Source organism: Aegilops tauschii, chromosome 6 (genome assembly GCF_002575655.3).
Source record: "Aegilops tauschii subsp. strangulata cultivar AL8/78 chromosome 6, Aet v6.0, whole genome shotgun sequence".
NCBI lineage: Eukaryota > Viridiplantae > Streptophyta > Magnoliopsida > Poales > Poaceae > Aegilops > Aegilops tauschii.
This window is the reverse complement of record NC_053040.3, coordinates 2750527-2773651: the sequence shown is the minus strand read 5'-3', so window position 1 is coordinate 2773651 and position 23125 is coordinate 2750527. Positions and strand designations below refer to the sequence as shown.

The 23125-nt window shown below is 42.6% G+C and overlaps 2 long non-coding RNA genes across 2 annotated transcripts; both read right to left on the bottom strand.

Annotated features, from left to right (window-relative positions):
- Positions 1-3411: 3411 nt before the first annotated feature.
- LOC120966036 (uncharacterized) lies at positions 3412-4092 on the bottom strand. The gene is made up of 2 exons (XR_005759007.3): positions 3957-4092; positions 3412-3761 (listed from the first exon to the last, which is right to left on the bottom strand). It is a non-coding gene; the product is annotated as an uncharacterized lncRNA (long non-coding RNA).
- A 6078-nt stretch (positions 4093-10170) lies between these two features.
- Positions 10171-10821, bottom strand: LOC120967265 (uncharacterized). The gene is made up of 2 exons (XR_005761083.2): positions 10710-10821; positions 10171-10502 (listed from the first exon to the last, which is right to left on the bottom strand). It is a non-coding gene; the product is annotated as an uncharacterized lncRNA (long non-coding RNA).
- Between the last annotated feature and the right edge of the window lie 12304 nt (positions 10822-23125).

Genomic DNA, 23125 nt, shown 5'->3' with positions numbered 1-23125 from the left:
GTAGCATATATCACATCTTTGTAAAAGTTTCGAGAAACATACCACATAGAACCACCACTCAACAATACTTGAATTGAGAGGCATGAACTATGGGCAAGTTTTTTTATAAAATAATGTATATATCAAAAGAGTTGGATTTTTTTATTAGAAGTGGTACTGAGTGTTTTCTAATGATAATATACTTGTGATAGATATGTGTTCCATTCAGTGATGGATTTTTCCACTATCTATGCGCCGTGGTCCGTATATATATGTACCGCAATAATAATTCTACTCTTACCATTTAAATATAGTTCTTCCTAATGCATTGGACAGTGCCCTACCTCAACTTCCAATATTTTCTTTTGAATTACTCGAGAATGTGTTTAGATATAATCAAAGTAGATAGTACAATTGTGAAATATCCCTATGTGAAAAACTGAGGGCTTGCCTCGCCGACCCCTATCACAAAAAGCAATGATGTTCCTTCATATTCATATATGATTTTTTTTTAATGCATGAAAGTTACACATAACTTTTACATGTCTTATAATTAGGTGATTTCACATATAAATTAATGACCTTGTAAACGGTGATATATGTGATCCATTTGGCATTTGGGAGAGATTTATATATATATATATATATATATATATATATATATATATATATATATATATATATGCACATTGATTTTTTATATCCAGCTTTTCCAACCCTTAGCACAAAAATCAATTATATTCCAACACCAATATAGAAAAGCAATGATATTCGTCTAATGAAATTTCCTTATTCTTTAAGTTTTTTTAGAATGGTAATGCTTTAACTTCATATAATATTGTGGATGTGTGACAACACATATTTTCCTTCTTGTTTACAGATTAGGTTATTTCACATATTAAATTAATAATCTTGGTTGTGATAATATGTAGGAGCTATGAGGGAAAGATTTATGTACATTCGTGTATTCTTACAGAGCTTTCTTTTTGTACGTGGGGATTGAGATCGCTTTTTCAATCAGGCATAGGCTTTCTTATTAACATGAGGCTTGTGGGCTGTTTATCTGTACGTGTCCTTTTACTTCCTTCAAGCGGACATGCACGTGATTTTTGATAAGGTGAGAAGTGGTATGTGGGCTCTTCCTTTTAACATGAGAAAATGTTTTTGTACGCATCCTTTTTCCTTTTATTTATTCAAAAGGCAGAAGGCGCGTCTTATTTTTGGAAGTTGGACGTGTTTTTTAATTAGTAATGCAATTTTTTTACGTGATGTCTTTCTGTAATAATAAGTTGCGTGTCTCCTTTTTTTACGTGACGTCTTTCTGTAATAATAAGTTGTGTGTCTCCTTTTTGTATCCATGTGTTTATTAACATAAAGTCAATCTATTAATCAGCATAATCAGTCATGTTTCACACTAATACTACATAGCTTTTCACTCCAGTTGCTTTAGTATTTGTGCTTTCTCATGTTTTAACACAACAATAAGGCTCCGATTTATAGATTGTGTAAAACTTGGGAATAATAATCTAATAATACCATGTTGGTTTTGTCCATTTGGCATTAAACATCGCACTACAAAATGAACACTACAAGCACCCCTTGAAGACAAGATTTTTTTTCCAATCCAATTCTCATAGGCCTGTTGACATATTCCATTAGCCGCATACAATTCATCATTTGATGTTCGTAGGAACGCTTTCGCATTCTTACAAGATTTTTAAATCATTCTTTTATTCTCATCAAGGGATTACATTTTTTTAAGTAAACCTACTTCTTCAAAGTCTAAAAAAAGAACACGTGTCAATATGAAACTTGATGAAATTCAAACCGAAACTAACAAGATGCCACTTTTATAATAACACCTTGATCGTCAATGTGACCCTTTTGACAGAGTGCATCACTGGTTTCAGCCATTGAGCCCATATTGGAATACACTTTCTTCCTTTGGGCTTTCATTCCATTCATCTCTTCCATGAGAAAAGCTACTCTTCATTCAAAGAAATGGTCTCATGTTCCATATTATTCAAAATTTGCACGAGTCATGATATACAACATCAGAATAGTTTTAAGATAATGACAGATCAAAAACCATAATAATCTAACACGAGAAAGGGAATATAGTCGCTTGCATGAAATTATTATGAACTCCTCAATTTATTCAACTGAATTTGCTTTATTCAACTACCGAATAATTGAGCATCCACTATCTAGACCATTTTCTCTTATCAGCCTACAACATATTAATCCAAAAGTAAGAGGCATGCTAAGGAAGGAAAATGAGATATGAACATTTGGATTTCTGTTACTCTTTTTTCTTGCAAACATTTATTGCATCTCTTTCTTGAGTCAATAAATGATTCAGATGAATTTGCATATGTGCCCTTGCCCAAACATCAGCACCCACAAGTTTCGGGACCTTCACTATGCAGTACTTCTATGGACTAATGAACCTGTACTTCTATGGACTAACAGAAACATGTGGAGACCAATCTAATACCTCCCTGAATTGTTTAGCTTTCCGCAGAGGCCAATCCAATACCTCCCTGAACATTTTTGCCAAACACTGCTAGCCTCTTTTCCTTCATCCATATCACCCTACAATATTGTAACAAAAACCCCACTGGAAAATTTAGATGCATTCAAAAACCAAAATGCGAGCAATTAGAATTTAGCAGTGAACAATTAGGTACTGCATAATATATTTTTGTTGTCCATTACAATATAGTACCATAACAACACCTTAAGTTTAGGCTAGAAATAGAGGAAATGCAACATCAATGCTAGCATCGACAGTCAGGCTTCAGAACAAGAACTGCAAGAGACCCAATAGTACTAACCAAATGCATCAAGGGAAATTAAATTGACTGTGATATAGGTACTACTTACAAGATTAAATTGCATGATGTTAAATGTTTTCGTATCTATCACCATAACCTACACCAGTGCAAAAGAAGAAAAAATGCTCAACATTCCACTACATGCTGCAACAGAGGATCCTCTCCATGGCTGGTCCACAACCTGCATTTATCCATAAGAATCCCAGTGAAATAGCCAGACCAACACCTCAATCAGCCGACTTTGGGTATGGGAGCTTGGGGAAGACAAGAACATGACGCCTCGCGAGAGGCGGGGTAGATGCGAACCCTCCATGACCGGGTAGATGCGAACCCTCCCCTGGTCATCCATAGCCACAGGACAGAGAGATCGATGGGCGGACTTAAAGAGAGGAGACGTGCGGGGACTGAGTACTTCGGTACAGTAATGGCCCAGACCTGCAGGTGTATTGACCTCTGTATTCTAAAACGTATATGTGGCAGAAAAGTTAACTGGCAGATCCCAAGGTAAGTTGTAGCACTCAGATTTCGGTAGCATGTGCGCTCGGGAGCCATTTCGTAGCTCTCCCAACAACTGCTAGTAAAAGTTCAAATGCAATTTGCCAAACCAAACTACTCAGCTCTTATTGCATAACTGCCTTTCCGCACATCAGACATTATTTCTTGGGACAATCTTGTAAATATGTAAGCCAATTTGACTAGCTAGGCTGGAAAATTAAGGAGCATGTAAAGGACGAGGAGGGGACGTCCTCATGGCCACTAGCACGTCTTGTAAAGATGAGGATGTCTTACACGCTCTCGTGCACCTATCCATACTGGGGTAGAGGACGTCATTTGTCAAACAATGGAAGCACCCATTGCTCCCGCATAGTTTGGTATCTGCTACATGAATGCATAGCCCGTATGGTATATTGATCTTCTTGCTATCCATGCCATTCATGGTTCGACCTGTATATCATGGAATAATAAGAAATGGTCAATCATTGTTATGCAATTCTTTTAGAGTAGTATAAATAAACGACGCAGTAGATTAGACAAGAAGCAAAAGAGAAAGGCCTTACTAACTATACTAAGTACATTAACCAGTGAACAAAGACTAAGCATTGTGCAGATACAGAAATATTGATGTGTTGGATGCCTTACATTGAGCAACACTGGCAGAGCATACGAGATGTAGAGACACTAGGGCTGCTAGTGCAAGCATGCGAATCGCGTGCTTGCCCATACCCCCACTTGATACAACACTAGCTAGGCAAGCACTCAATCACTTGGCTGTCGATGAGAAATATTTTGCTACCAATCAACTCATGACTCGATCGTATATATAGAGAGAGAGAGAGATTTGAGAGAATAGAGAGCCAGTCATCCCTATCCCTTGCAGTTAACATCAAGCAATAAATTGGAACTGTTTAATATCTTCTCATAGTATGAACCCTCATTAAAAGCATAGATTAAGGAACATTAATTTTCTTCCCTTTTATACAGGTTTCAAAATTTTAGTGGCAAAATACGTATGCGAGTTAGGAATGTTGGATTTATCTACTATTTTTATATTCCCAAATGCTATATATCTGACGTTAATTTTTTGTGTCTTTCATGCGAGCGACCTGACGAGCATTGGTTATGATGCACGAATCTTAGGGCACATCCCCCTGCCACCTCAGCATGGAGAATCGTTCGGTCCGGTCGTTCATACCGTGAACGAGCCCCCATCACCTATTTGTCTTGTCTTGAACGCGTCCATGCACCCCCAAATTCCCCTCCCCCACTGTCTCTTCCACCTATTAATGTTTTGTACAATCAAATCCCACTGAAATAATAGTAACAAATTCACACCACAACAGTATGATCTCGACTAACGTATATCTCTCAACATGCGAATATTGTTGGAAATATGCCATAGAAGCAATCTGTGATGATTATTTTTCGAGTCAATTGCATCACAAGTGCCTGCACTTGGCAAGAAAAGTCAGCTTGTTGCTAAAATGAGTGGCATACATTGAACCGGTGACAAAACTTGGTTTGGACGTACATCTACACCGCTAATCACATTTGTGTACACACAAGGTGCTGACAGGGCATGCCAGCGTAGCGGGGGACCCATTGTCACTGGCTGGATGGCATGGGTGAGGTCTTGTGCCATGGTTTTTTGCAACAAAAAAAAATCTGAAATTTTATTTTCTCACGAAAAAGACATCGAATTTGTTTTTTCTTTAAAAAACCACAGAACGTCAAACAACAAACAAACATGGAAAAACTTGCGTTGTTGCCGTTCGTACCCACGAACTCATGCTACCGGTCCAGTAAGGCTAGCCAACGGACCAACTACCAATTGACATCATATCAGATAGCGGCCCAGTTCTTTTGGCCGATTCTCTTAGAATCTTGAGAATCGAGGCTTGCTCCAGCTTCTCCCAGAATTTTGAACCCATATACTCTCTCCGTCTCAAAATAAGTGTATGAACTTTAGTACAACTTTGTACTAATGTTAGTACAAAGTTGTGACACTTATTTTGGGACAGGAGGAGTATTTTTTACAATCTTACCTAGTTAGGATGTAAAAAACTAGGATTATCAAAAAAATATGGATGCAAGATTCTGGGAGTAGCTGGGTGGAGGGTAGATTCTCAAGATTCTGGGAGAATCGGCCGAAAGAACTGGGCCAGCAAGTCCTAATGGCCTAGAACCAACCACACATGTAAGCTTTAATGGGTTGCAGTAACCGCCGCCTATTTTTCACATGTTTATTTTTTACATTTCTTAGAATTCTATAAAAAATCATGTAATTCTAAAAATATGTTCATGTAAATTATAAATATACTTATAATTTAGTTAAAATAAGTATATTATAATTTAAAATAATAAGTCATATACATACAAAAAAATATTTATAAATATTCACATATTATTTCAATATATGTAAATTAAAATTAATATACATACAAATAAAGTATTCTTATTTAAACAATCTACATGTAATCCTAAAAATATTCATATATTATTTGGCAATGTTTACAGAACTAAGATAATGTTAGTGAATTATAATTTATTATTATGTATTCATCAAAATATTCATGTATTAATGAATATTAGGGTATATTCATGCATTCACAAAAACAACATGTATTTCCCTTACAAGAAATATTATTATTTAAAATAATTTTCAAGTAATTCTAGAAAATATTAATTTATTATTTGGAAAAGAATATTTACATAGCTAAATAATAATTATGAATTAAAATAGTAGGGTTTTTTGGGTACGAATTTAACAAACTATCATGTTAAAAATTGGTCGAGGTGGCTTTAGCTCATTTAAGCCTCATGTGCGTGTTCGCCTATAGGCCATTACATATAGCTATCCTATGCATACAATCAGCTTGACTTCGTGGGGTGGCTAGCGTTGCTGTCTTTTAGCGATAGTTTGTTCGTTCGAACTAGCGTGGCTGGCATTCTTTTTAGCTGCATGTAGATTTCTGCTTCTACTGTTTCTTGACGGGTGGGTTTCTTTTTTTGCAAAAAAAAGCAGGCCACACGCCCTCACCAACGTTTCCGGTCACTGACTGTGGGTCTCACGCTATGCTGGCGCGCCTAGTCACCAATGTGTTTGTATACAAACACGATTTGCACCGTATATGCACGACCAAGCCAAGTTCTTTCATCAGTTCAATGTGTGCCGCAAGTTTTAGCACCAAACTGACTTTTCTCGCCAAGTTCAGCCACCTTTTGTGTAATTGACTCTTATATTTACAATGTATTCATTAAGTTATCCTATATACATAAGAAGTTGATCCCCACTATCCTATTTATCTCAACATGATGCCACCTCATCAAAGACCCACCACTACATGCATGATAAAAGCTTTTCATTATTAGTTGATCTCATGCACACCTTTCACCTAACCACACATGCCACCTCATGAAAGGTCCACTCAATATGCATGAAAAAGGTTTTTCATTACCTTATGCCATTTATGTTCAAAAAAAATTCTGACTACACAATAATTATATATAATATTTATTTTTATCTTTAGTTCATATATTATTAATTCAATAATGTAAGCTTCATACAATCAAATCACTGAAATATATTGCAATCAATTTCTGCAGCAACGCGTCGGGCATTCTCTAGTTTATATAGTCCTTCAACAATATCACCGACATATATCGACAAGTATGTGACTTGTTTGTGAAACTATGTTTGTGTGACCTTGACACTTTTTTAGCCTCACTCATGTATATTAATTTTAATTTACACATATTGTTAAAAAAGATATGGCATTGGCAAAAGCTGATACGCACGTAGGTCAGAACATTCTTGCTGATATGATTTTGTTACAGTTGAGCATTGAGTTGGTAGAAAAGGTCTCAAAAGGATCTACATGTTATGATCGATAAATGTTTTCAGCTTATTATGATATGACATTTTTATATGTTTTGTGCTTTGAAGCCTCGCAAAAACATAAACAAGGCGACAAGGTGACCTGAGCATACTTATGGAAGGCGGCGGCTAGGCTTTGCAATATGGAACATTGAAGAACACATCTTGAGATTGATTGAAGAACACATCTTGAGATTGATTGATTGCAATATGTCTTACAATGGATGCCTTGTGCGATTGACGATTACAAGTATGAATGGGATGGATGAGCACTATGGTGGTGGTGGAGATGGCTATGGAGATGGCGGCGGCTAGGTTTGCGGATGATGATGATGAAAAGGTTCTGGCTTTTGTGCTTGTCTCTCTGTTGACATTTCGACGGGTCCCTTTCATGAAAGTTGCTTAGGTGGACGATCTGCCTCGGAATTCATGCCATACGGGCCATCATATGGGCGCTATGGAACGCCGACTTTTGTGCTATCTTCGCGCAGACGCCTCCTGTTGATTCCTTCTTCCTTCCATTCCATTTCGACACGTGACTTCTTCCCTTTTTAGCCCATTTCCTGTGGAAACACATCAAAGAGACGGTTTGTGTAATCCTTTGCATTTATTAGTCATGTGTACCAATATCGGAGCGGATATCTCTTTTTAATTGAAATATCTCGATTTCAACAAAGGTGAAATGAGTGTAAAAATATCACTCATCGGGAAGCCATGGAGAAGCTATGAGCTATGTACAAGACGACTAGGAAACGGAGTGTGAGAAGCAAGAGGAGGAGCTGCCGGCTCGCTACAGGATCCAGACGTCCGACGGCACACCAGACTTCCTACATGAAGCAGAACCTCCAGCCAAAAAGACCGCAACCGAGGAACTCTACAAAGGGCGGACAACCAATAGCACAGCGGACGTCCGACACACTCCAATGCCCGAACGACCGGCCATCTCCGCAAATCCGATCCTCGGAGTGCAGAAGCAAAACATTGGAATTCCGACGACCACCAGACACCCAGTCCTCCCCAAGCCCTCGGACGACCATCGTCCTCCGAAAACCCGACGTTGTTCGTCCAGAGCCAAATCGTCGAAAGTCCGGAGCCCTCCGGGCAACCGACAATCGTCAGACGTCCAACACTGCATGTGCACAGACACTCGGGTTTTGACCCATGTATCCCCCTCTCTACCCCTAGAATATAAATACCCCTTCACTTGGACGAACTAGGGTTAGCAAATCATATTATGAGATCTTGAGAGATTTTCTCCTATCTACCCATCAAGGCCTCCATGTGAGAAGATCCCTTAGGATTCAAGGCCAGTCTAAGGGAAGATTCATCTTGGATACAAGGCCCGTCTCTCCTTGAGATTGGGATGAACTAGCTACTTATTTGTCCTACGTTTGTTGGATCTTGGATCTTCATATGTGTATGTGGATTTAGTGGATGCGTGATTGGATCTTTGTCTTGAGTGTTTCCTCTTTGTGTTTTTCCCCTTGATTTCTCCTTTTCCCTCCTCCAACAGTGAAAAGATCACTAGCAAGGGCTTGGCCCTATAACACTTATACAGATAAGTTTCCCCATGCCACTTAGACCGTCGAGAAAATTTGGCTCCTATTATTGACCACGTGATCCTATATTTCATCAAATCCAGCATGTTGCTCGATGTTCAAAGATGTAAACATATCAAGAGGCTCGTAGTCAACACCGAATGACAGCTCCTTCCATACCTCTCTCAAGTGGTCGCTAGAACAATCACCATCTATTTCCACCACCTCGGGAAGGCCATAAGTTTTGATATCCTTCCCCATCTAGTGAGCAATATGTTGGATGTATCTAAGCACCATCAGTTTCCCAATGTGGTCTGGTTGGGATGGCTACGACAGCAATCCTCGAGCATTGACTCTAGACGTTTCACCCAACATTCTCTGATGTTAATCGCCTCGCGGAACACTAAAATAGTCGCAAAAATCCTTCTTAGAGAACAAGGCATCTGGAAAGTAGCAACCTCAGTGAGGCAATATCCATCAAGGGAATTGTCTAAAGGTCAAGGAGAGCTTTCCATGTACAATTTTCAAATCGTCGTATTAAGTCACACCTCTAACATGACTAGGAGGACTCTCAAGAAGTATCTCTCACCTTCAGCTAGGTTGGCATACAGAATTTCTACCAACTTGTCCCCTTTGTTTTCTTCTTTGACACCTTTTCTTATTCTTAATCCACTGGAAGAATTCTAGGAGCTCTTTGTACAAGAATTTCTTCGCGTAAGGATCCTTCCGGTTCATCCAAATATATTCTGTGAGCATGGTTCTGGAAGAAGATGGCTTTCTGACGACATCCTCTGGATTATCAGTCGCTTGCAACTAGATAACGGCTAAGAAAATTTGTGCCCTAGTGGGGGTCATCGGAGAACATGGGTGTGCACAGCACCAGAGTGGATGAAGACGAGTCGCCAAGGCCGGCCGAGTGCTGGTTTGGGAATGGGAGCTTGGGGAAGACAAGAATAGGACGGCTCATGAGAGCCAGTGTAGATAAGAACCCTCATGACAGGGTAGAAAAACTCACCGTCGCCGGATCTTGGACAGGGGCGGCCTCCCCTGGTCATCCATAGCCATAGGACAGAGAGATCGATGGACTTTTTTGTACGCGAGTGATCCATGGGCTTGAAGAGGGGAGCTCACCGTCGCCGGATCTTGGACAGGGGCGGCCACCCCTGGTCATCCATAGCCATAGGACAGAGAGATCGATGGACTTTTTTTGTACGCGAGTGATGCATGGGCTTGAAGAGGGGAGGTGCGGAGACTTTGTACATCGGTACATTATGGACCACCTGTAGACGTGTTCACCTCTGTATTCTAAAACGTATATGTAGCAAAAAGTTAACTGGCACAGATCCCAAGCTAAGTTGTACCACTCAGATTTCTAAAGCATCTGCGCTTGGGAGTCATGTCGTCGCTCTCCCAACAATTGCTAGTAAAAGTTCTAATGCAATTTGCCAAACCAAAATACTCAGCAACAATTAACTGCCGGAGTATATATTACTCTTATTGCAGAACTGCATTTTCACACATCAGACATTATTTCTTGGGACAATCTTCAACATATGTAAGCCAATTTGACTAGCTAAGGAGCATTTAAAGAAGGAGGGGACGTAGATGAGGTTGTGTTACACTTGCTCTTGCACTCATCCATACTGCGGTAGAAGACATCGTTTACCAAACAATGGAAGCAACCACCGTCCCCACAATCGTCAGGACCTACTTGAACGCATAGCCCGTATGGTAGAGCGATCTTCTTCCTATCCGCGTCGGCCATGTTTCGGCCTGTATTTTATGGGATAATAACAAAAGAACAATCATCGTTATGAAATTGTTTGAGAGTAGTATAAATAAAGGGCGCGATAGATTAGACAAGAAGCAAAATAGAAAGGCCTTCACTAGCTACACTACGTACATACTTCCTACCGGGAGAACTGAAGAAAAATCAAGCGTTGTGCGGATACAGAAGTATTGGTGTGCTGGCTGCCTTACATTGAGCAACAGTAGCAGAGCATACGAGATGTAGACAGACTAGGGCTGCTATTGCAAGGATGCGAATCGTGTACTTGTCCATGCCCCACCTGATGCAACACTAGCTGGGCGGGCACTCGATCACTTTGGTTGACGATGAGAAATGTTTGGCTACCAATATATAGAGAGGGATTGAGAGAAGAGAGAACTGGTCATCCTTGTCCCGTGGAAACATCAATCAATAAAATTGGAATTATTTAATATCATCCCATAATATGAACCCTCATTAAATTCATATAAATCAAGTAAGATTAGTTTTCTCCTTTTTTAGACAAGTTCCGAAATTTTGGTGGCCAAATACGTACGCAGGTTAGGAATGTCGGATTTATGTCCTGTGTCTATATTTGTATGTTTTTTAATTGTAATTAATTCTCCAATATGTATTGCCTTGTATGGTCTAGTACCTAGCAGCGCCCCTTCCTTTGAGTGTTCCCGAAACTGAAACTAATTAATGCTGATTGCCTGTGATACCGCCGCTGGATTTTAGCAAATTGATTTCTAGTCCTTTCAACGTAGGAGTAGGTCTCTTTAGTATCTTGCTTCCATATACTCCTACACATAATAGCTTCCTATAATCACGCTTATTAAATTTAAATTCCCTTTAATTTACACTCTTTTTTATACCATTTTATTTTCCAGGAACTTCCACTTAACAAAAGATGTTTCTGGTGCTACTAAGATTTGCTGCTTCCAGTGCTAGTGCTTCTGTCCAACAGAAAAAATCCAACATAGTAACAAATTCACTATGTTTCCATTGTGCCAAAAAAATGCTTCCTTTGTTTAGCAAATTTGCTTCCAATGCAACTGATATTTGCCTCAATGTAAGAATTATTTTTCGACGTCCCGCAATATTTTGCTTCCTTTGGGAGAAAACTTATTTCTAGGCGGTCATAGCACGTTAACTAGTTATGGTACCACAGCCAATGCTTCATTTTTATTTCAATCATATGGAATTGATGCTTCCAACAATACAAATTACAAACTATGCTTTATAATCCATAGTAATTGTTTCTCCAAACATTGTCACGCGATGTGCTTTCTTTATTTTCGCATATGATTTCCTATGTTATGCTTGTTCTTTTTTTCGTTTACTAGCAATTTCATAGCAGTTGCCGTTCCATCCCCATCTCTCCTTGCTCTACTTCATCCACAGTGTCCGACCTAGCCTTGAAAGCTCCATTTCCCCCACAAGTCAGCAGGTGACGGTGTTGTCGAGGAACGAGAGTGGGTGGGGAGCAGCGATGATGCCACCATGGAGGGGGCGACTGTTGGCCAGAATAAGCCGCGGCGATGGGTCGGGCGTGTCTAGCGCGTGTATGGGCACGAGCTGGGCGCGTCGGGCACGTCGGGTCCACGGCGTAGGTGTGCGTGTGTGCGTGCGTGTGGTGCACGGGGGTGGCCGTGTAGGTGGACACCGTACGTGGGTGTGTGCGTAGTCATGCAGTTAGCGATCTGGGCGGGGTGATCGCATCGGTCCGTTGCGGGCTTAGCGTGGCGAGCGCGAGCGGGAGCGCGTCGTGGGCACGCTGAGCGGGCCGGACCAGGCGGGGTAGTGGGTAGATGCATGCGGGTTGTTGCCCAGCGCTGGCCCGGGTATAAAATCGCCTCTGTGATCGTTGTAACCGTGTGGTGGGGTTGAGTTTGTTGCTCGAGAAAGGCAGCGTTCGTGCGCTGGAAAATCTCCTAGAGTCCACCGTGTGTTCCCTTGTATCTTCTTCATCCTTGTTCTGTGTTCGAGCGCAAAGAGACAGTAAGGTGCAGAGAGAGGCTAGCTAGGGCAAAGTTAGGGTTTGGGGTAGACACCAACAGCGACACTCTTAACCCGTGGTAGCCAAGGGTGCATCTTCCTAGTTTGCTTCCAAGCTGATGACGAGAATACTAGCCACTGAGATTGTCCATCTCATTCCACATGCCGTTCCACCATCAACCACCAGTCATGCTCACCATCTGCAAAACATTTTCTCCCGCTCCGGTTGGCCTTGCAGAACTTTAGGAAGCATGAGTTGTTGGATTTGACTACAAATAGGAAGCACAGAAATGAAGCAACCTGAAACACTATAGAAGCACAAGTGTTAAACGTATGAAGCAAGTTGTTGAAGAAACACAACTTGGGTGATTATGAAGCAAACTAATTAAATGTATGAAGGATGAAATTTTGGTTCCATCATATCGTGCAATCCAACATAATATGCATAATGGAAGCATATAGATTTCTAAAAGCGGAAATAACAAAAGATTTCTACATGGTCATTCAGACTCTGATCATGAAGATATTCATCTTGTCCATAATATACATGAAGTTTAGGAAGCACGAGGGCGGCGCAGTATGAAGCATGGAAGCAAAACTGAACAAACTGAATTACAAAGATCCCGGGAGCATATTCTCACATAATATATATGAACTGAGGATGCAAAAGTAGGACATGTATGTAGCATGACGTATTGACTGAAGATGGTCCTTTCGTTCTGACGTATGAAGCAACAACGACCTCCTCTGCAGCATTGGCGCGCGCGCGGCTCCTGGCCACCTCCTCGGCAGAACAAAAAAGACTGACATGAATTAGAACGTGTACATGGGGAAGGAATCTACGATGAGGAGACGAGGCCATGGATGGTGACTCGTGAGAAGTGGGGGTATGTGCGTCAATAAATCGGGAAGGACATAGCTTCCATAATAAGTGGAGAGATTGGAGGAGACGTGGGCACATGAAAAACGGAATGTTGGAACAGAGTTTGATGGAATCTCGCTAAGCCGTCGGATGAAACAAAGAATCAACGGTGCAGCATTAGTCTGATGACTTTCTTGCATCAGACGTCAGATGCAAAGTGTTTCCCTTTTTTTCTTTTGAGAAAATGGTGTTTCCCTTCTAGCAATAACCAAAGTGCAGCACAAGGGAGTCGGCCGAATGATATATGGAAGCGTGTATGGGAACTTCGAATTCCTGGGAAGGTTCAGCACTTTGTGTGGAAGGTAATCAGAGGAGTCCTACCTTATTATGGTACCCTAGCAAGTCGCCATATACCTGTCACGGGACAATGCCCGATATGCCATACAGGTTCTGAAGATGCACAACATTGTTTATTTACATGTGAAAGAGTGATGGATATCTGGAAGGAGCTGGGACTTAAGGAAGACGTTCAGAAAGCTTTAGCGGAGGACCGGTCAGGCTCTTTCACACTGGCTGCTCTTGTAGGGCGACATGATACTAAAAACACATTGTCTGTGGCTGAGTTAACCGCGGTGGGAAGCTGGTACATCTGGTGGCAGTGACGACAAATTGTCAAAGGCGAGATAGTCCGGCAGCCGAACCAAACTGCTATATCAATACGAGTTTTAGCGACAAACTTTATTCGTTCGCTAACACCTAACCAGCCGGTGGTGAAGCGTGATCATATGTGGCACATGCCAAGGAGAGGAGTGGTTAAGATTAATGTTGATGCATCCTTTTAGCGCAGAAAATATGTCTGCAGGTACAGGAGCGTGGCACGAGATGAACATGGCGAGTTTATAGTTGCTGCAGCCTGGTTCATACCGCATGTGGTGTCAGTGGATGCGGCAGAGATGATTGCTATTCGGAATGGTTTCTATCTAGCAGCCAAGATTTTTTTTTAAATGGTCACCGGGGGGGGGGGGGGGGGGGGGGGAGACTCCCCACCTGAATATATTTCAAAGTGGCCTTAATGCTATAATATTGATCCAGTTTATAAGGGAAATTGGGCCGAAAAACGTACAAGAGAGGGAAACGAGAAGAGAAACAACAAAATGGACGCCCCAGAGAAGGCACGCCAAGCTAGCAGACCAAAGACAACACCAGGAGAGGCACAAGTAGATGAGGGGAGTCGTTGAAGGATCACAATACCAAGAGTGAGCAAGCGGCCTAACGCACCGCACCGGTGTGCGTACCGAACACCATGGTGCAACAAAGGAGCATCCACAATCAACGAGTGAAAGCCCGAACCTTGACCGGGAACTCCGCCATGAAAATTCAGAACCGATTAGCAGGTTGGGGAGGCAACTTGCAGCTTCATTGAGCAAAGATGAACCAAGATGATGCGGAGCATCCTTCCATCATCCCCATGGACTCTACACCAACACATCAAGCACCACGAGGACCCATGACAAGAGCTAGAGCACGCGCAATGGAAACCGAGGTGAACTCCTTCCTACTTGACATGCATATGGACATGAGTGGAACTTGGTTGCTACCTCACCAAAATGCACTATGTATCATTAGGTATGAAGAGGAACATCACCAAGGAGGAGGAGAACCACCCCAAGGCCTTGAGGAAGAAGAAGGGAGCCAACAGGAGCTGGAATGGAAGTCCCAGACGACCCCATGCGCACGGGCCCCCGAGACCCCATGCCCACAGGCTACACAGGGAGCTATGGCTGTAGCACCCTGTGCGCACGGGCGTGTACCGTGCGCACGGGACCCCCGTGCGCATTGGCCCAACTTACCCCGTGCGCACGGGTCCTACAGGATGGCTGGCTGAGATTGGGTTTTGGGCCTCCTCTTCATCCAGCTCGCCCCCAAGCCTATATATTTCGTACCTAGGGTTTTGTTTAGACTTAGCAAAGTATATGTGAGATATTTGAGAGCTTTGCTCCTTCTACCACTCCATTGTAGATCTAGACCTCTTAGGAGAGGATCCACTTGTGGATTTCAAGACCTCCTCTTGGAGAAGACTACTATCAAGACCTCATCTCTTAGGGGTGGGAAGAATTCTACCTAGTGCTTGTTTCCTTTGATTGTGCTTCTAATCTTGTGGATCTATGTGTTTGCTATTCTAGTGGATATGTGATTGGGTATTGTTGGAGTGATTTCCTCTTTGTGTTCTTGGTGTTCATCCCTTTTCCCCCTCCAAGTGTGAAAAGATCCACCTTAGGATTTGACCCTACAACACAGGACAACGCCAAGAGCACGAAGCTCGGAGCACTAGAATGGCAGCCATGGGAGGTCTTGAGCAAGCACAGCAACACAAGCGACGGCAGACAAAGACCATCACCACCAGAGACACGGGTAGTTGTGGGGTGTCGTCGAGAGATCACAATGCTAAGACTTTGCAAATAGCCAAACGCACCGGCGTGAATGCCGACCCCCACAGCACAACTCAAGAGCATCCAAAATCAACAGAGTGTCATAACAAACACGAACCTTGACAGGGAACTCCGCCATCAAAATCGGAACGACAACCAAGTTTGGAGGCATCTTGCGCCATCATTGAGCAAAGATGAACCGAGAGAACACCGAGAGCACGAAGCTCACCGCAACACAGCGGCCCCCCATGAGAGGGTCTTGAGAAAGCATCACGATAAGTGGCGGAAACTGGAGGTAACAAAGGGGTGGTTGGTGGAGCGGTCATCGTCGAAGAAGCAAAGGAAAAACGAGATAGGTGCACTCCAGACCACGCCTCCAAGGAGGTTTACGACGCAGGAGAGCGACACCATGGTCGATCAAATACAAGATCCGATCATGGATTTCTCCCGGAGTTCACCTCATCACCGCCAGGCCGAGGATCAAACGGCGCCATCAAGATGGAAACGGCGTGAAGCGTCGCCGCTGTCTCGGCCAGCAGCATCTAGCCGATTATGCATTTCTCCCTATCCCCGGCCACATCCTCCACACGACGAACACAGAACATCCGCCAAAAGTGCTGGGCAGCACTGGAATGGACGGCCCCAGATCCAGGTGATTCCTGCCAGCAAAGCAAAGCCAGCATGCACCACCAAGACGTCGTGTACACCAGTGAGGACCACCGACGAGGCATCCCTGGCGGTCAGGCAGGGCCACGAGCGGTGGCAGCACCGCGACCAGCAGGCCGACGCTGCACAGGGAGTGTGGTTGGCGACGACAATGAGAGGCCTGGGCGGGAGGTTGGAGGAGCCCGCGAGAAAGGGCGCATGGGCTAAGCATGAAGCAGAGTGGCGGCGGGTGGACAGGGCACGGCGGATCTGGCCACGAGCAACGCATCTGAGAGGAGGAGGGCTGGATCCAGCGAAGGAGGACCGAGGCACAGCCCACCCCTGCATAACGGACACAGCAAGCGGCAGAGGGTGAGGCACCACGCACCCACACGTCTGCACGACGACGGAGACCACCACGGCGGTGGCCAAAGCACGGGTCGCAGGCAGCCGGACGAGCTTGACCTCGCCCCTGCGGATCTGGCGACAGGTGCGGCGAGGAGTAAAGCGGGGAGGTGGATTGAGGTGGTGCCCAGGAGCTTGGATTCAGGGAGGACGCCGCCGCCGGCGGGGGTTGAGGCTGGAGCGGACCTGGCGGCTAGGGTTGGGGTCTGGACCACCCACCATCACGTGCCCAGATCAATCGCATCTCATGTCATACATCTCACATCTCATACATCTCATACAGCCATGGCATGATCGTTTTACTGCTGAATGCTGATGCGATTGATGCCTATTCTCTGTAATCAGGATATCCAGATTCCTATTGTCTCTAATCACCACTTGAAGACATCCAAAATCTTGTGCTCCTGCCAGCTTATCAAAAATCACTGCAAGACTGCCATATTGTTTTCTGTTCTACACAGTTTAGGGTTGTTTTTCATGTTAAAAATAGACTCAAGTACACATGTTTACAGTTGGCAACTGGCAATTTTTTGTTACCAAGGAGTATCCTGCACTTGTATATAAATTCCTGTTTTGCAGCACACTGGGGCACAAGTCAATTTGTTCAACAAAAAATGGCACAGAAGAAAACACAAACCATGCATTTACCTTGTCATTGTTGGATTGCACGGTGCTAATCGTGTGAGATTAGCATGCCTGGGAATAAACCTTTGGCTGCTTCCACCTGTGCTCCGTAGTTTTGAATGATGTTAAAACTTTAACTGAACTGAAAGTCCACAGGATATAGTAGAGGAACAGCAGATAGAACAATAACACTTGCAGCTCAGTAATTTCTGTAACTAAGAAAGTACAGAGATGTAGAAGATGCAGAAGCAAAAAAAAGTACAGAGATGTAGATGAAATTACCATTGCAGTATAGATGTAGAAGAAACTACCATTGCAGTATAGGCTAAGAACCCATTGCAGTATAGATGTAGAACAGCAGAATGTTGGTCATTTTCAGAGTATAGTCCAAGGCACTTATGCACATCTATGAGGTACCTGCAAGTACCATAGTTGGTTATCATTTTGCATCTGGTTACAATGAAATGCTATCTAGATCACATACATGAATCCGACTCTGTTCTAATTAGTGAGGTTGTCACATACATGCTCACACTCATATCCTTAATGAGTATACAAGTGTACCCAGAATACAAATCCACCTAAATTTCATGATTAGCCACAACAGTTCAGTCATGCATGAGAAAATGTCCAATATGTTAAAATAGCATCACTAGAAGTACGGTCGAAACATAATTCACATGTAATTAGCATCAGACTTTATTTCTAATCAGTGAGGTTGTTTCGATATCAGACTTTATGCGTGATATCAAAATAACAAGCATAATGTTCAGCCATAAAGTATGATTTGACTGATCTATTCTTTCTCATTGTTTGGGCGCCTACAGACCATGACACTTGAAGATATGGACGCTGCAAATCTGCGCCGACCTCCTCTACGTGATATCTCTAATGTTGACCATCATTCTCATATGTCTCCAGTGCCAGGTAATTCCCAAATATCATGAATGCTTTATCGCATTGGGTCATATGGTTTAACTGGTTGAGCACTGAAATTTACTACTACAAAAGTAGTGAGCTCGGAAAACTTAACTCCGTTTGGATCCCGATGGGAACGGGTAAATCTTGCTAAACAACTACGAGCGCGCAAGAGAACTGGGCAGATGGACGCGAGAAATGACCAAAGTCAGCATCTTCATGACATCACTAATATTGATCAACTCTCCAAAGGGAGTCCAGGTATAACTCAGTAACAACAGTGAAATGGTTTTTTAACATACAATTTGTTATCCACAATGGCTGACGATACGATCTGGATTTCTACTTATTTGAACAGGGATTGTTCAACAAGATCATGGCCCACATAGATCAACTGGCCTATTCATACATGAAGCAACAATCCCTTCTACCACCAACATGACACCGCATTTGTACCCTGATAAATCTCACAGATTCTTCGATGGGTAAATCAGGTTCAGCATTATTAATCATTTTTCCCTAACATACTTTAGTAAATTTATGGTGCATGATCTGCTTCTGGATTTAAGTAATTTAATTATTTTGGACATTTGCATTTGTAAACAATTATATTCTCTACAATGCCTGACGATATGATTTGCATTTGCATTTGCAATTTGTCGTCCTATATATTGTAAACCTCCTCTGCCATCCCTTCTCCCCCTCCCCCCCCCCCCCCCCCCCCTCGTCCATCACAGATAACTAAGGAACATCAACATGTGAACGAGCATCAAGGATAGTCAAGAAGTAAAGCAAGTGTATCTAGGTATGAACATCTGTGTATATTTCCCTTATCTATAAATGTGTAATAATTATTAGATAGGAACAACCAAATTCATGAAATAGAATGCGATCATGCAAACACTCTAGCTAAATTAATTTTATACTCATCTACTATTTCACATAAATCAATTGTGTCTGCCCAGCAGATTATTTGGCATTAGATGACTCTAAGGACTTGTAAGCACAATGCAAAATTCAGTCATGAATGCATCAGTTCACCACACACATGTACATATGTACTGAAAACTGGAACTAGGCAAGTAGTGGACAAAAAGTATTGAGGGCAAGCAGTAGACAATCAGTTTTTAGGGCAAGCAATTAACAATATGACCGGGTCTCAAGCCTCAACACAAATGGTAGATTACAGCTCATAATCAGCTTCTGGCTCATGCAACAGCAGTTCAATTTTACAGAGAAATACCATGTACGACTTAGATTTCTTCATTCTGGTTTTTTCAGTACCAAAACACAGGCGAGGAGCTATGGTAAAACTTCAGTACACAATATCTTCAGTATTAGCATGTGAACCACATTATCGGTCTTAGAAAAACTCATTATCAAACTCATCTTTTTTTTGTAACTCATCTACTGTTGATGTTGACACCATGGACTCTAAACAGGTTAAACATTCTGAAGCAAAGATGGTAAGGAATGCATACATATTTACCATAAGTGTGCTACAATTGTGCCTATCCTTTCATCTTTACCATGTTAGGTAGGTACAGGGGTGGCACATCACTCTGAACTCTGAACTGGTTGATTTTTCTGAAGCCAGTATCAGCAAGAGTGCATTATGCATAGTTGACCCCAAGTATGCTCTGAAACCTCATTATCAAACTCGTCTGCTGCAGACGTCGATGCCGAAAACAACATCTGTTTCTTTAGATTTTCTGTGTGTGTGGTGGTGGTAACGATCGGTCGTGGCGTTGTCACAGTCAATTGTGGTGCTATGTTCTGCCGATTTGTTTGTTTGTTAGTTAGTCTGCTACAACTTTCAATCACTGCTTCAACTTACTAGATTACTGTCAGTGACGACGGCTGCAGTTAAGTACCCACCGTATAGTATGTACAAGATTACTAATAGCACACAACCGCTGCACTTAAGTACCTAGCGTATTACTGTCAGTACACGAATGCTGCACTTCAGCTTGCCATTTAGATAAAGCCGTCCCGTGCTCCCCTGGCTACGTGCCTGCACCTTCTTCACTAAAAATTCAGACGGGTAAGCTCTGTCATGAGGAGAAGACAGCAGGGGAGAGGGCAACGACAACGACAACGGGCAGGTAGGCTAGGGGATTGGGGGATCGATGGTCCCACCAGAGATTGAGGAGAGGACAACGACAACGACAACGAAGTCCGGCAGGTCGAAGTTGACTCCCTGGCGGATGGTGGGCACCCTGCGCATGATTATCGCGAGGCAGGCGCCGGAGCTGCCACCGACGTCGACGAGCGTGGCCACGCCCTCAAACCATCCACCGGGGCAATACCGTCCAGCAACACCTCCATGAACGGCTCTGATACGCCGGTCATGGCCCGGAGCATCGCATCGTTCGCCTCCCAGTCCAGGCCGTAGTAGGCGTAGGCGGGGACGCCGGCGTGGGCGCGCGCAAAGGGCTCAAGCACGGCCTCGCGGAGCCGCGGCCACGCCAGCCCAAGCGCGTACAGCCTCCGGCCGTGTTAGTTCTTCTTTTAACTATATTATATATATATTATTTATGTTTATATGATGCGGTATAAAATATCATATATTTTTTAAATCTTCCAATTTTTGTTACATGATGTAGTACAAATTGGATTCTGACATCCACGCTGATGTAACGATGACAGACCGGACAGAAACACCATGATAAGAGATGCATATAGCTAATTCTTCTTTGTATATATGTTATACATGATACAAGAGGTGCATTTATATATATAGTATTGTTTCAGAATATATGAGACATGGATATGGATTTTTGAGATGTTTAAAAAGAACCCATCAACAAAGGTTCTGAACCGACTCCGCTGAAAGGGGCCGAATATTCATCGAGTTATTTACAATATAATGAACCAATGATATCTCATAAAAAACAAAAAAAATGATAATTTAAATGGTACCGCACGAGGTATTTTTGCAGTGTTATTATTGATCTTTCCTTCGTCATATTGCGAAAATAGTTCTTTTTTTACTGAGTCCATGATTCTAGAGTCAACACGAGGTCAAATGTTCTGCGAGAAGGTAACTACTCAGACATTGGCAACATTGTTTGATAGCTAGCCTAGGATAGACAACAACATCTCATCGTGCAACATGGTAAGTAAGGTGTTTTGTCTAATGTTGTTTCTAATAGCTACCACTTATAGATTTATCTTCCGAATGCATCCATCGACCGATACATCTTGTACGTCATCCACAAAGAGGCATATTGTGTATATATTATGGACCCTATTCATACATCACAGTCGTCAGAAGATAAAAATCTGAGGCATGTGGTGAAATTAAAATGTTTAGCGAGGGAATTCAAAGAAGCGCCCGAAATAAAGCAATCCGGTTGGTACTCTGATATATCTATAAATGGCAACATTTATTTCTGACTGGTATTTCAACGAGCACATATGGGTAATAAATTCATAATACAATCATTTACTTTTGTTATTACTATATTTTATATGTTATTAATTTAGAAAATTGCAGGGATGTGTCTGGCTATTTTGTTTTTCATTTTATGCTCTGATGGAACGGTAAAGAGTTGGTCAAGCCGGTTTGCGTGGTGAATATTGTCTGTTCTACGTTTTAAGACCTTCGATGTGAAATATTCATGCTAACTATATATAATTCTTGTGTACTATGGGTATGAGTTGAGAAAGCACTTTTTATTATACTTGCTAAAACATCATGCAGATGAAGTTGAAGAAAACTTTCCTGATATTGTGCGAGAATTTCTTAAGCGCGTCAAGTAGATCTTAATAATTTGTAAAATATTTTTAGTTAGATCATCGCTCAATTTGTTACACGAACATGTCGTCAATTTTTTTTTGTTATCAATTTACATTGCAAGTGAAGTGGACTTCAATTATTAATGTGTTATATTGTCTCTACGTGTGAAATTTAACATGCATTATCTTTATATTACTCCTGTAAAATATTTCAAGAGCCCGTGGCAATGCACAGGCATTCTACTAGTGAAGTAAGTAAGTGCCCACGGGAAGCAAACTGTGTAGCTGATTGTATAGCAAAATCATCTCTCGCTAGTAGATCTTCTGGGGTTTGCGAAGATGCTATCCCGGACTTTATTTCTCATCTATTGTAAACGATCTCGCCATTATTTGAGAAATAAAGTTTTGCCTTGTCAAAAAAACTAGATCTAGTTTTTGAACTAGAGATTTATATTAGGACCGCAATATACACCTGAGAGCATCTCCAATAAAAGATGCAAATTTGAAGATATAAAACAGGAGATGTAAAAATTTACATCTCGAAAAACTGCATTTTGCATCTCTGAAAAAGGGCCAACTCCAACAGATGATGCAAACACAGAGATGTAAAAGTTCAAATCCAATAGATGATGCAAATGGAGATGTAAAACTAGTCGGCATGCCGCCGGCGGCTGAGCGCCAAGAGTAGGGAGGAGCGGCGGCGGCAGGTGCGTCGGCGGCCGAGCGACAAGAGCTGGGAGGTCAAATGCGGCGGCAGGAGCTCGAATGGCCGACGGCGTGGCTGTGAATTGAGCGTCGAAGTGATCGCGGTGGGGCGGCGGTGCGACGATCGTGCGGCGCGAGAAGGTTGAGTCTGGCGGAGGAGAAACGGCACGGCGACGTGGCGGCAGGTGTGTGTCTCGAATCCGGCGACGACGGGATGGCAGGAGGAGCTCAAATAATGCGGCGATTCGGCGGCGGAGAAGCGGCCAATTCGGCCGATTTGGAGGCGGACAACGACGGAGCA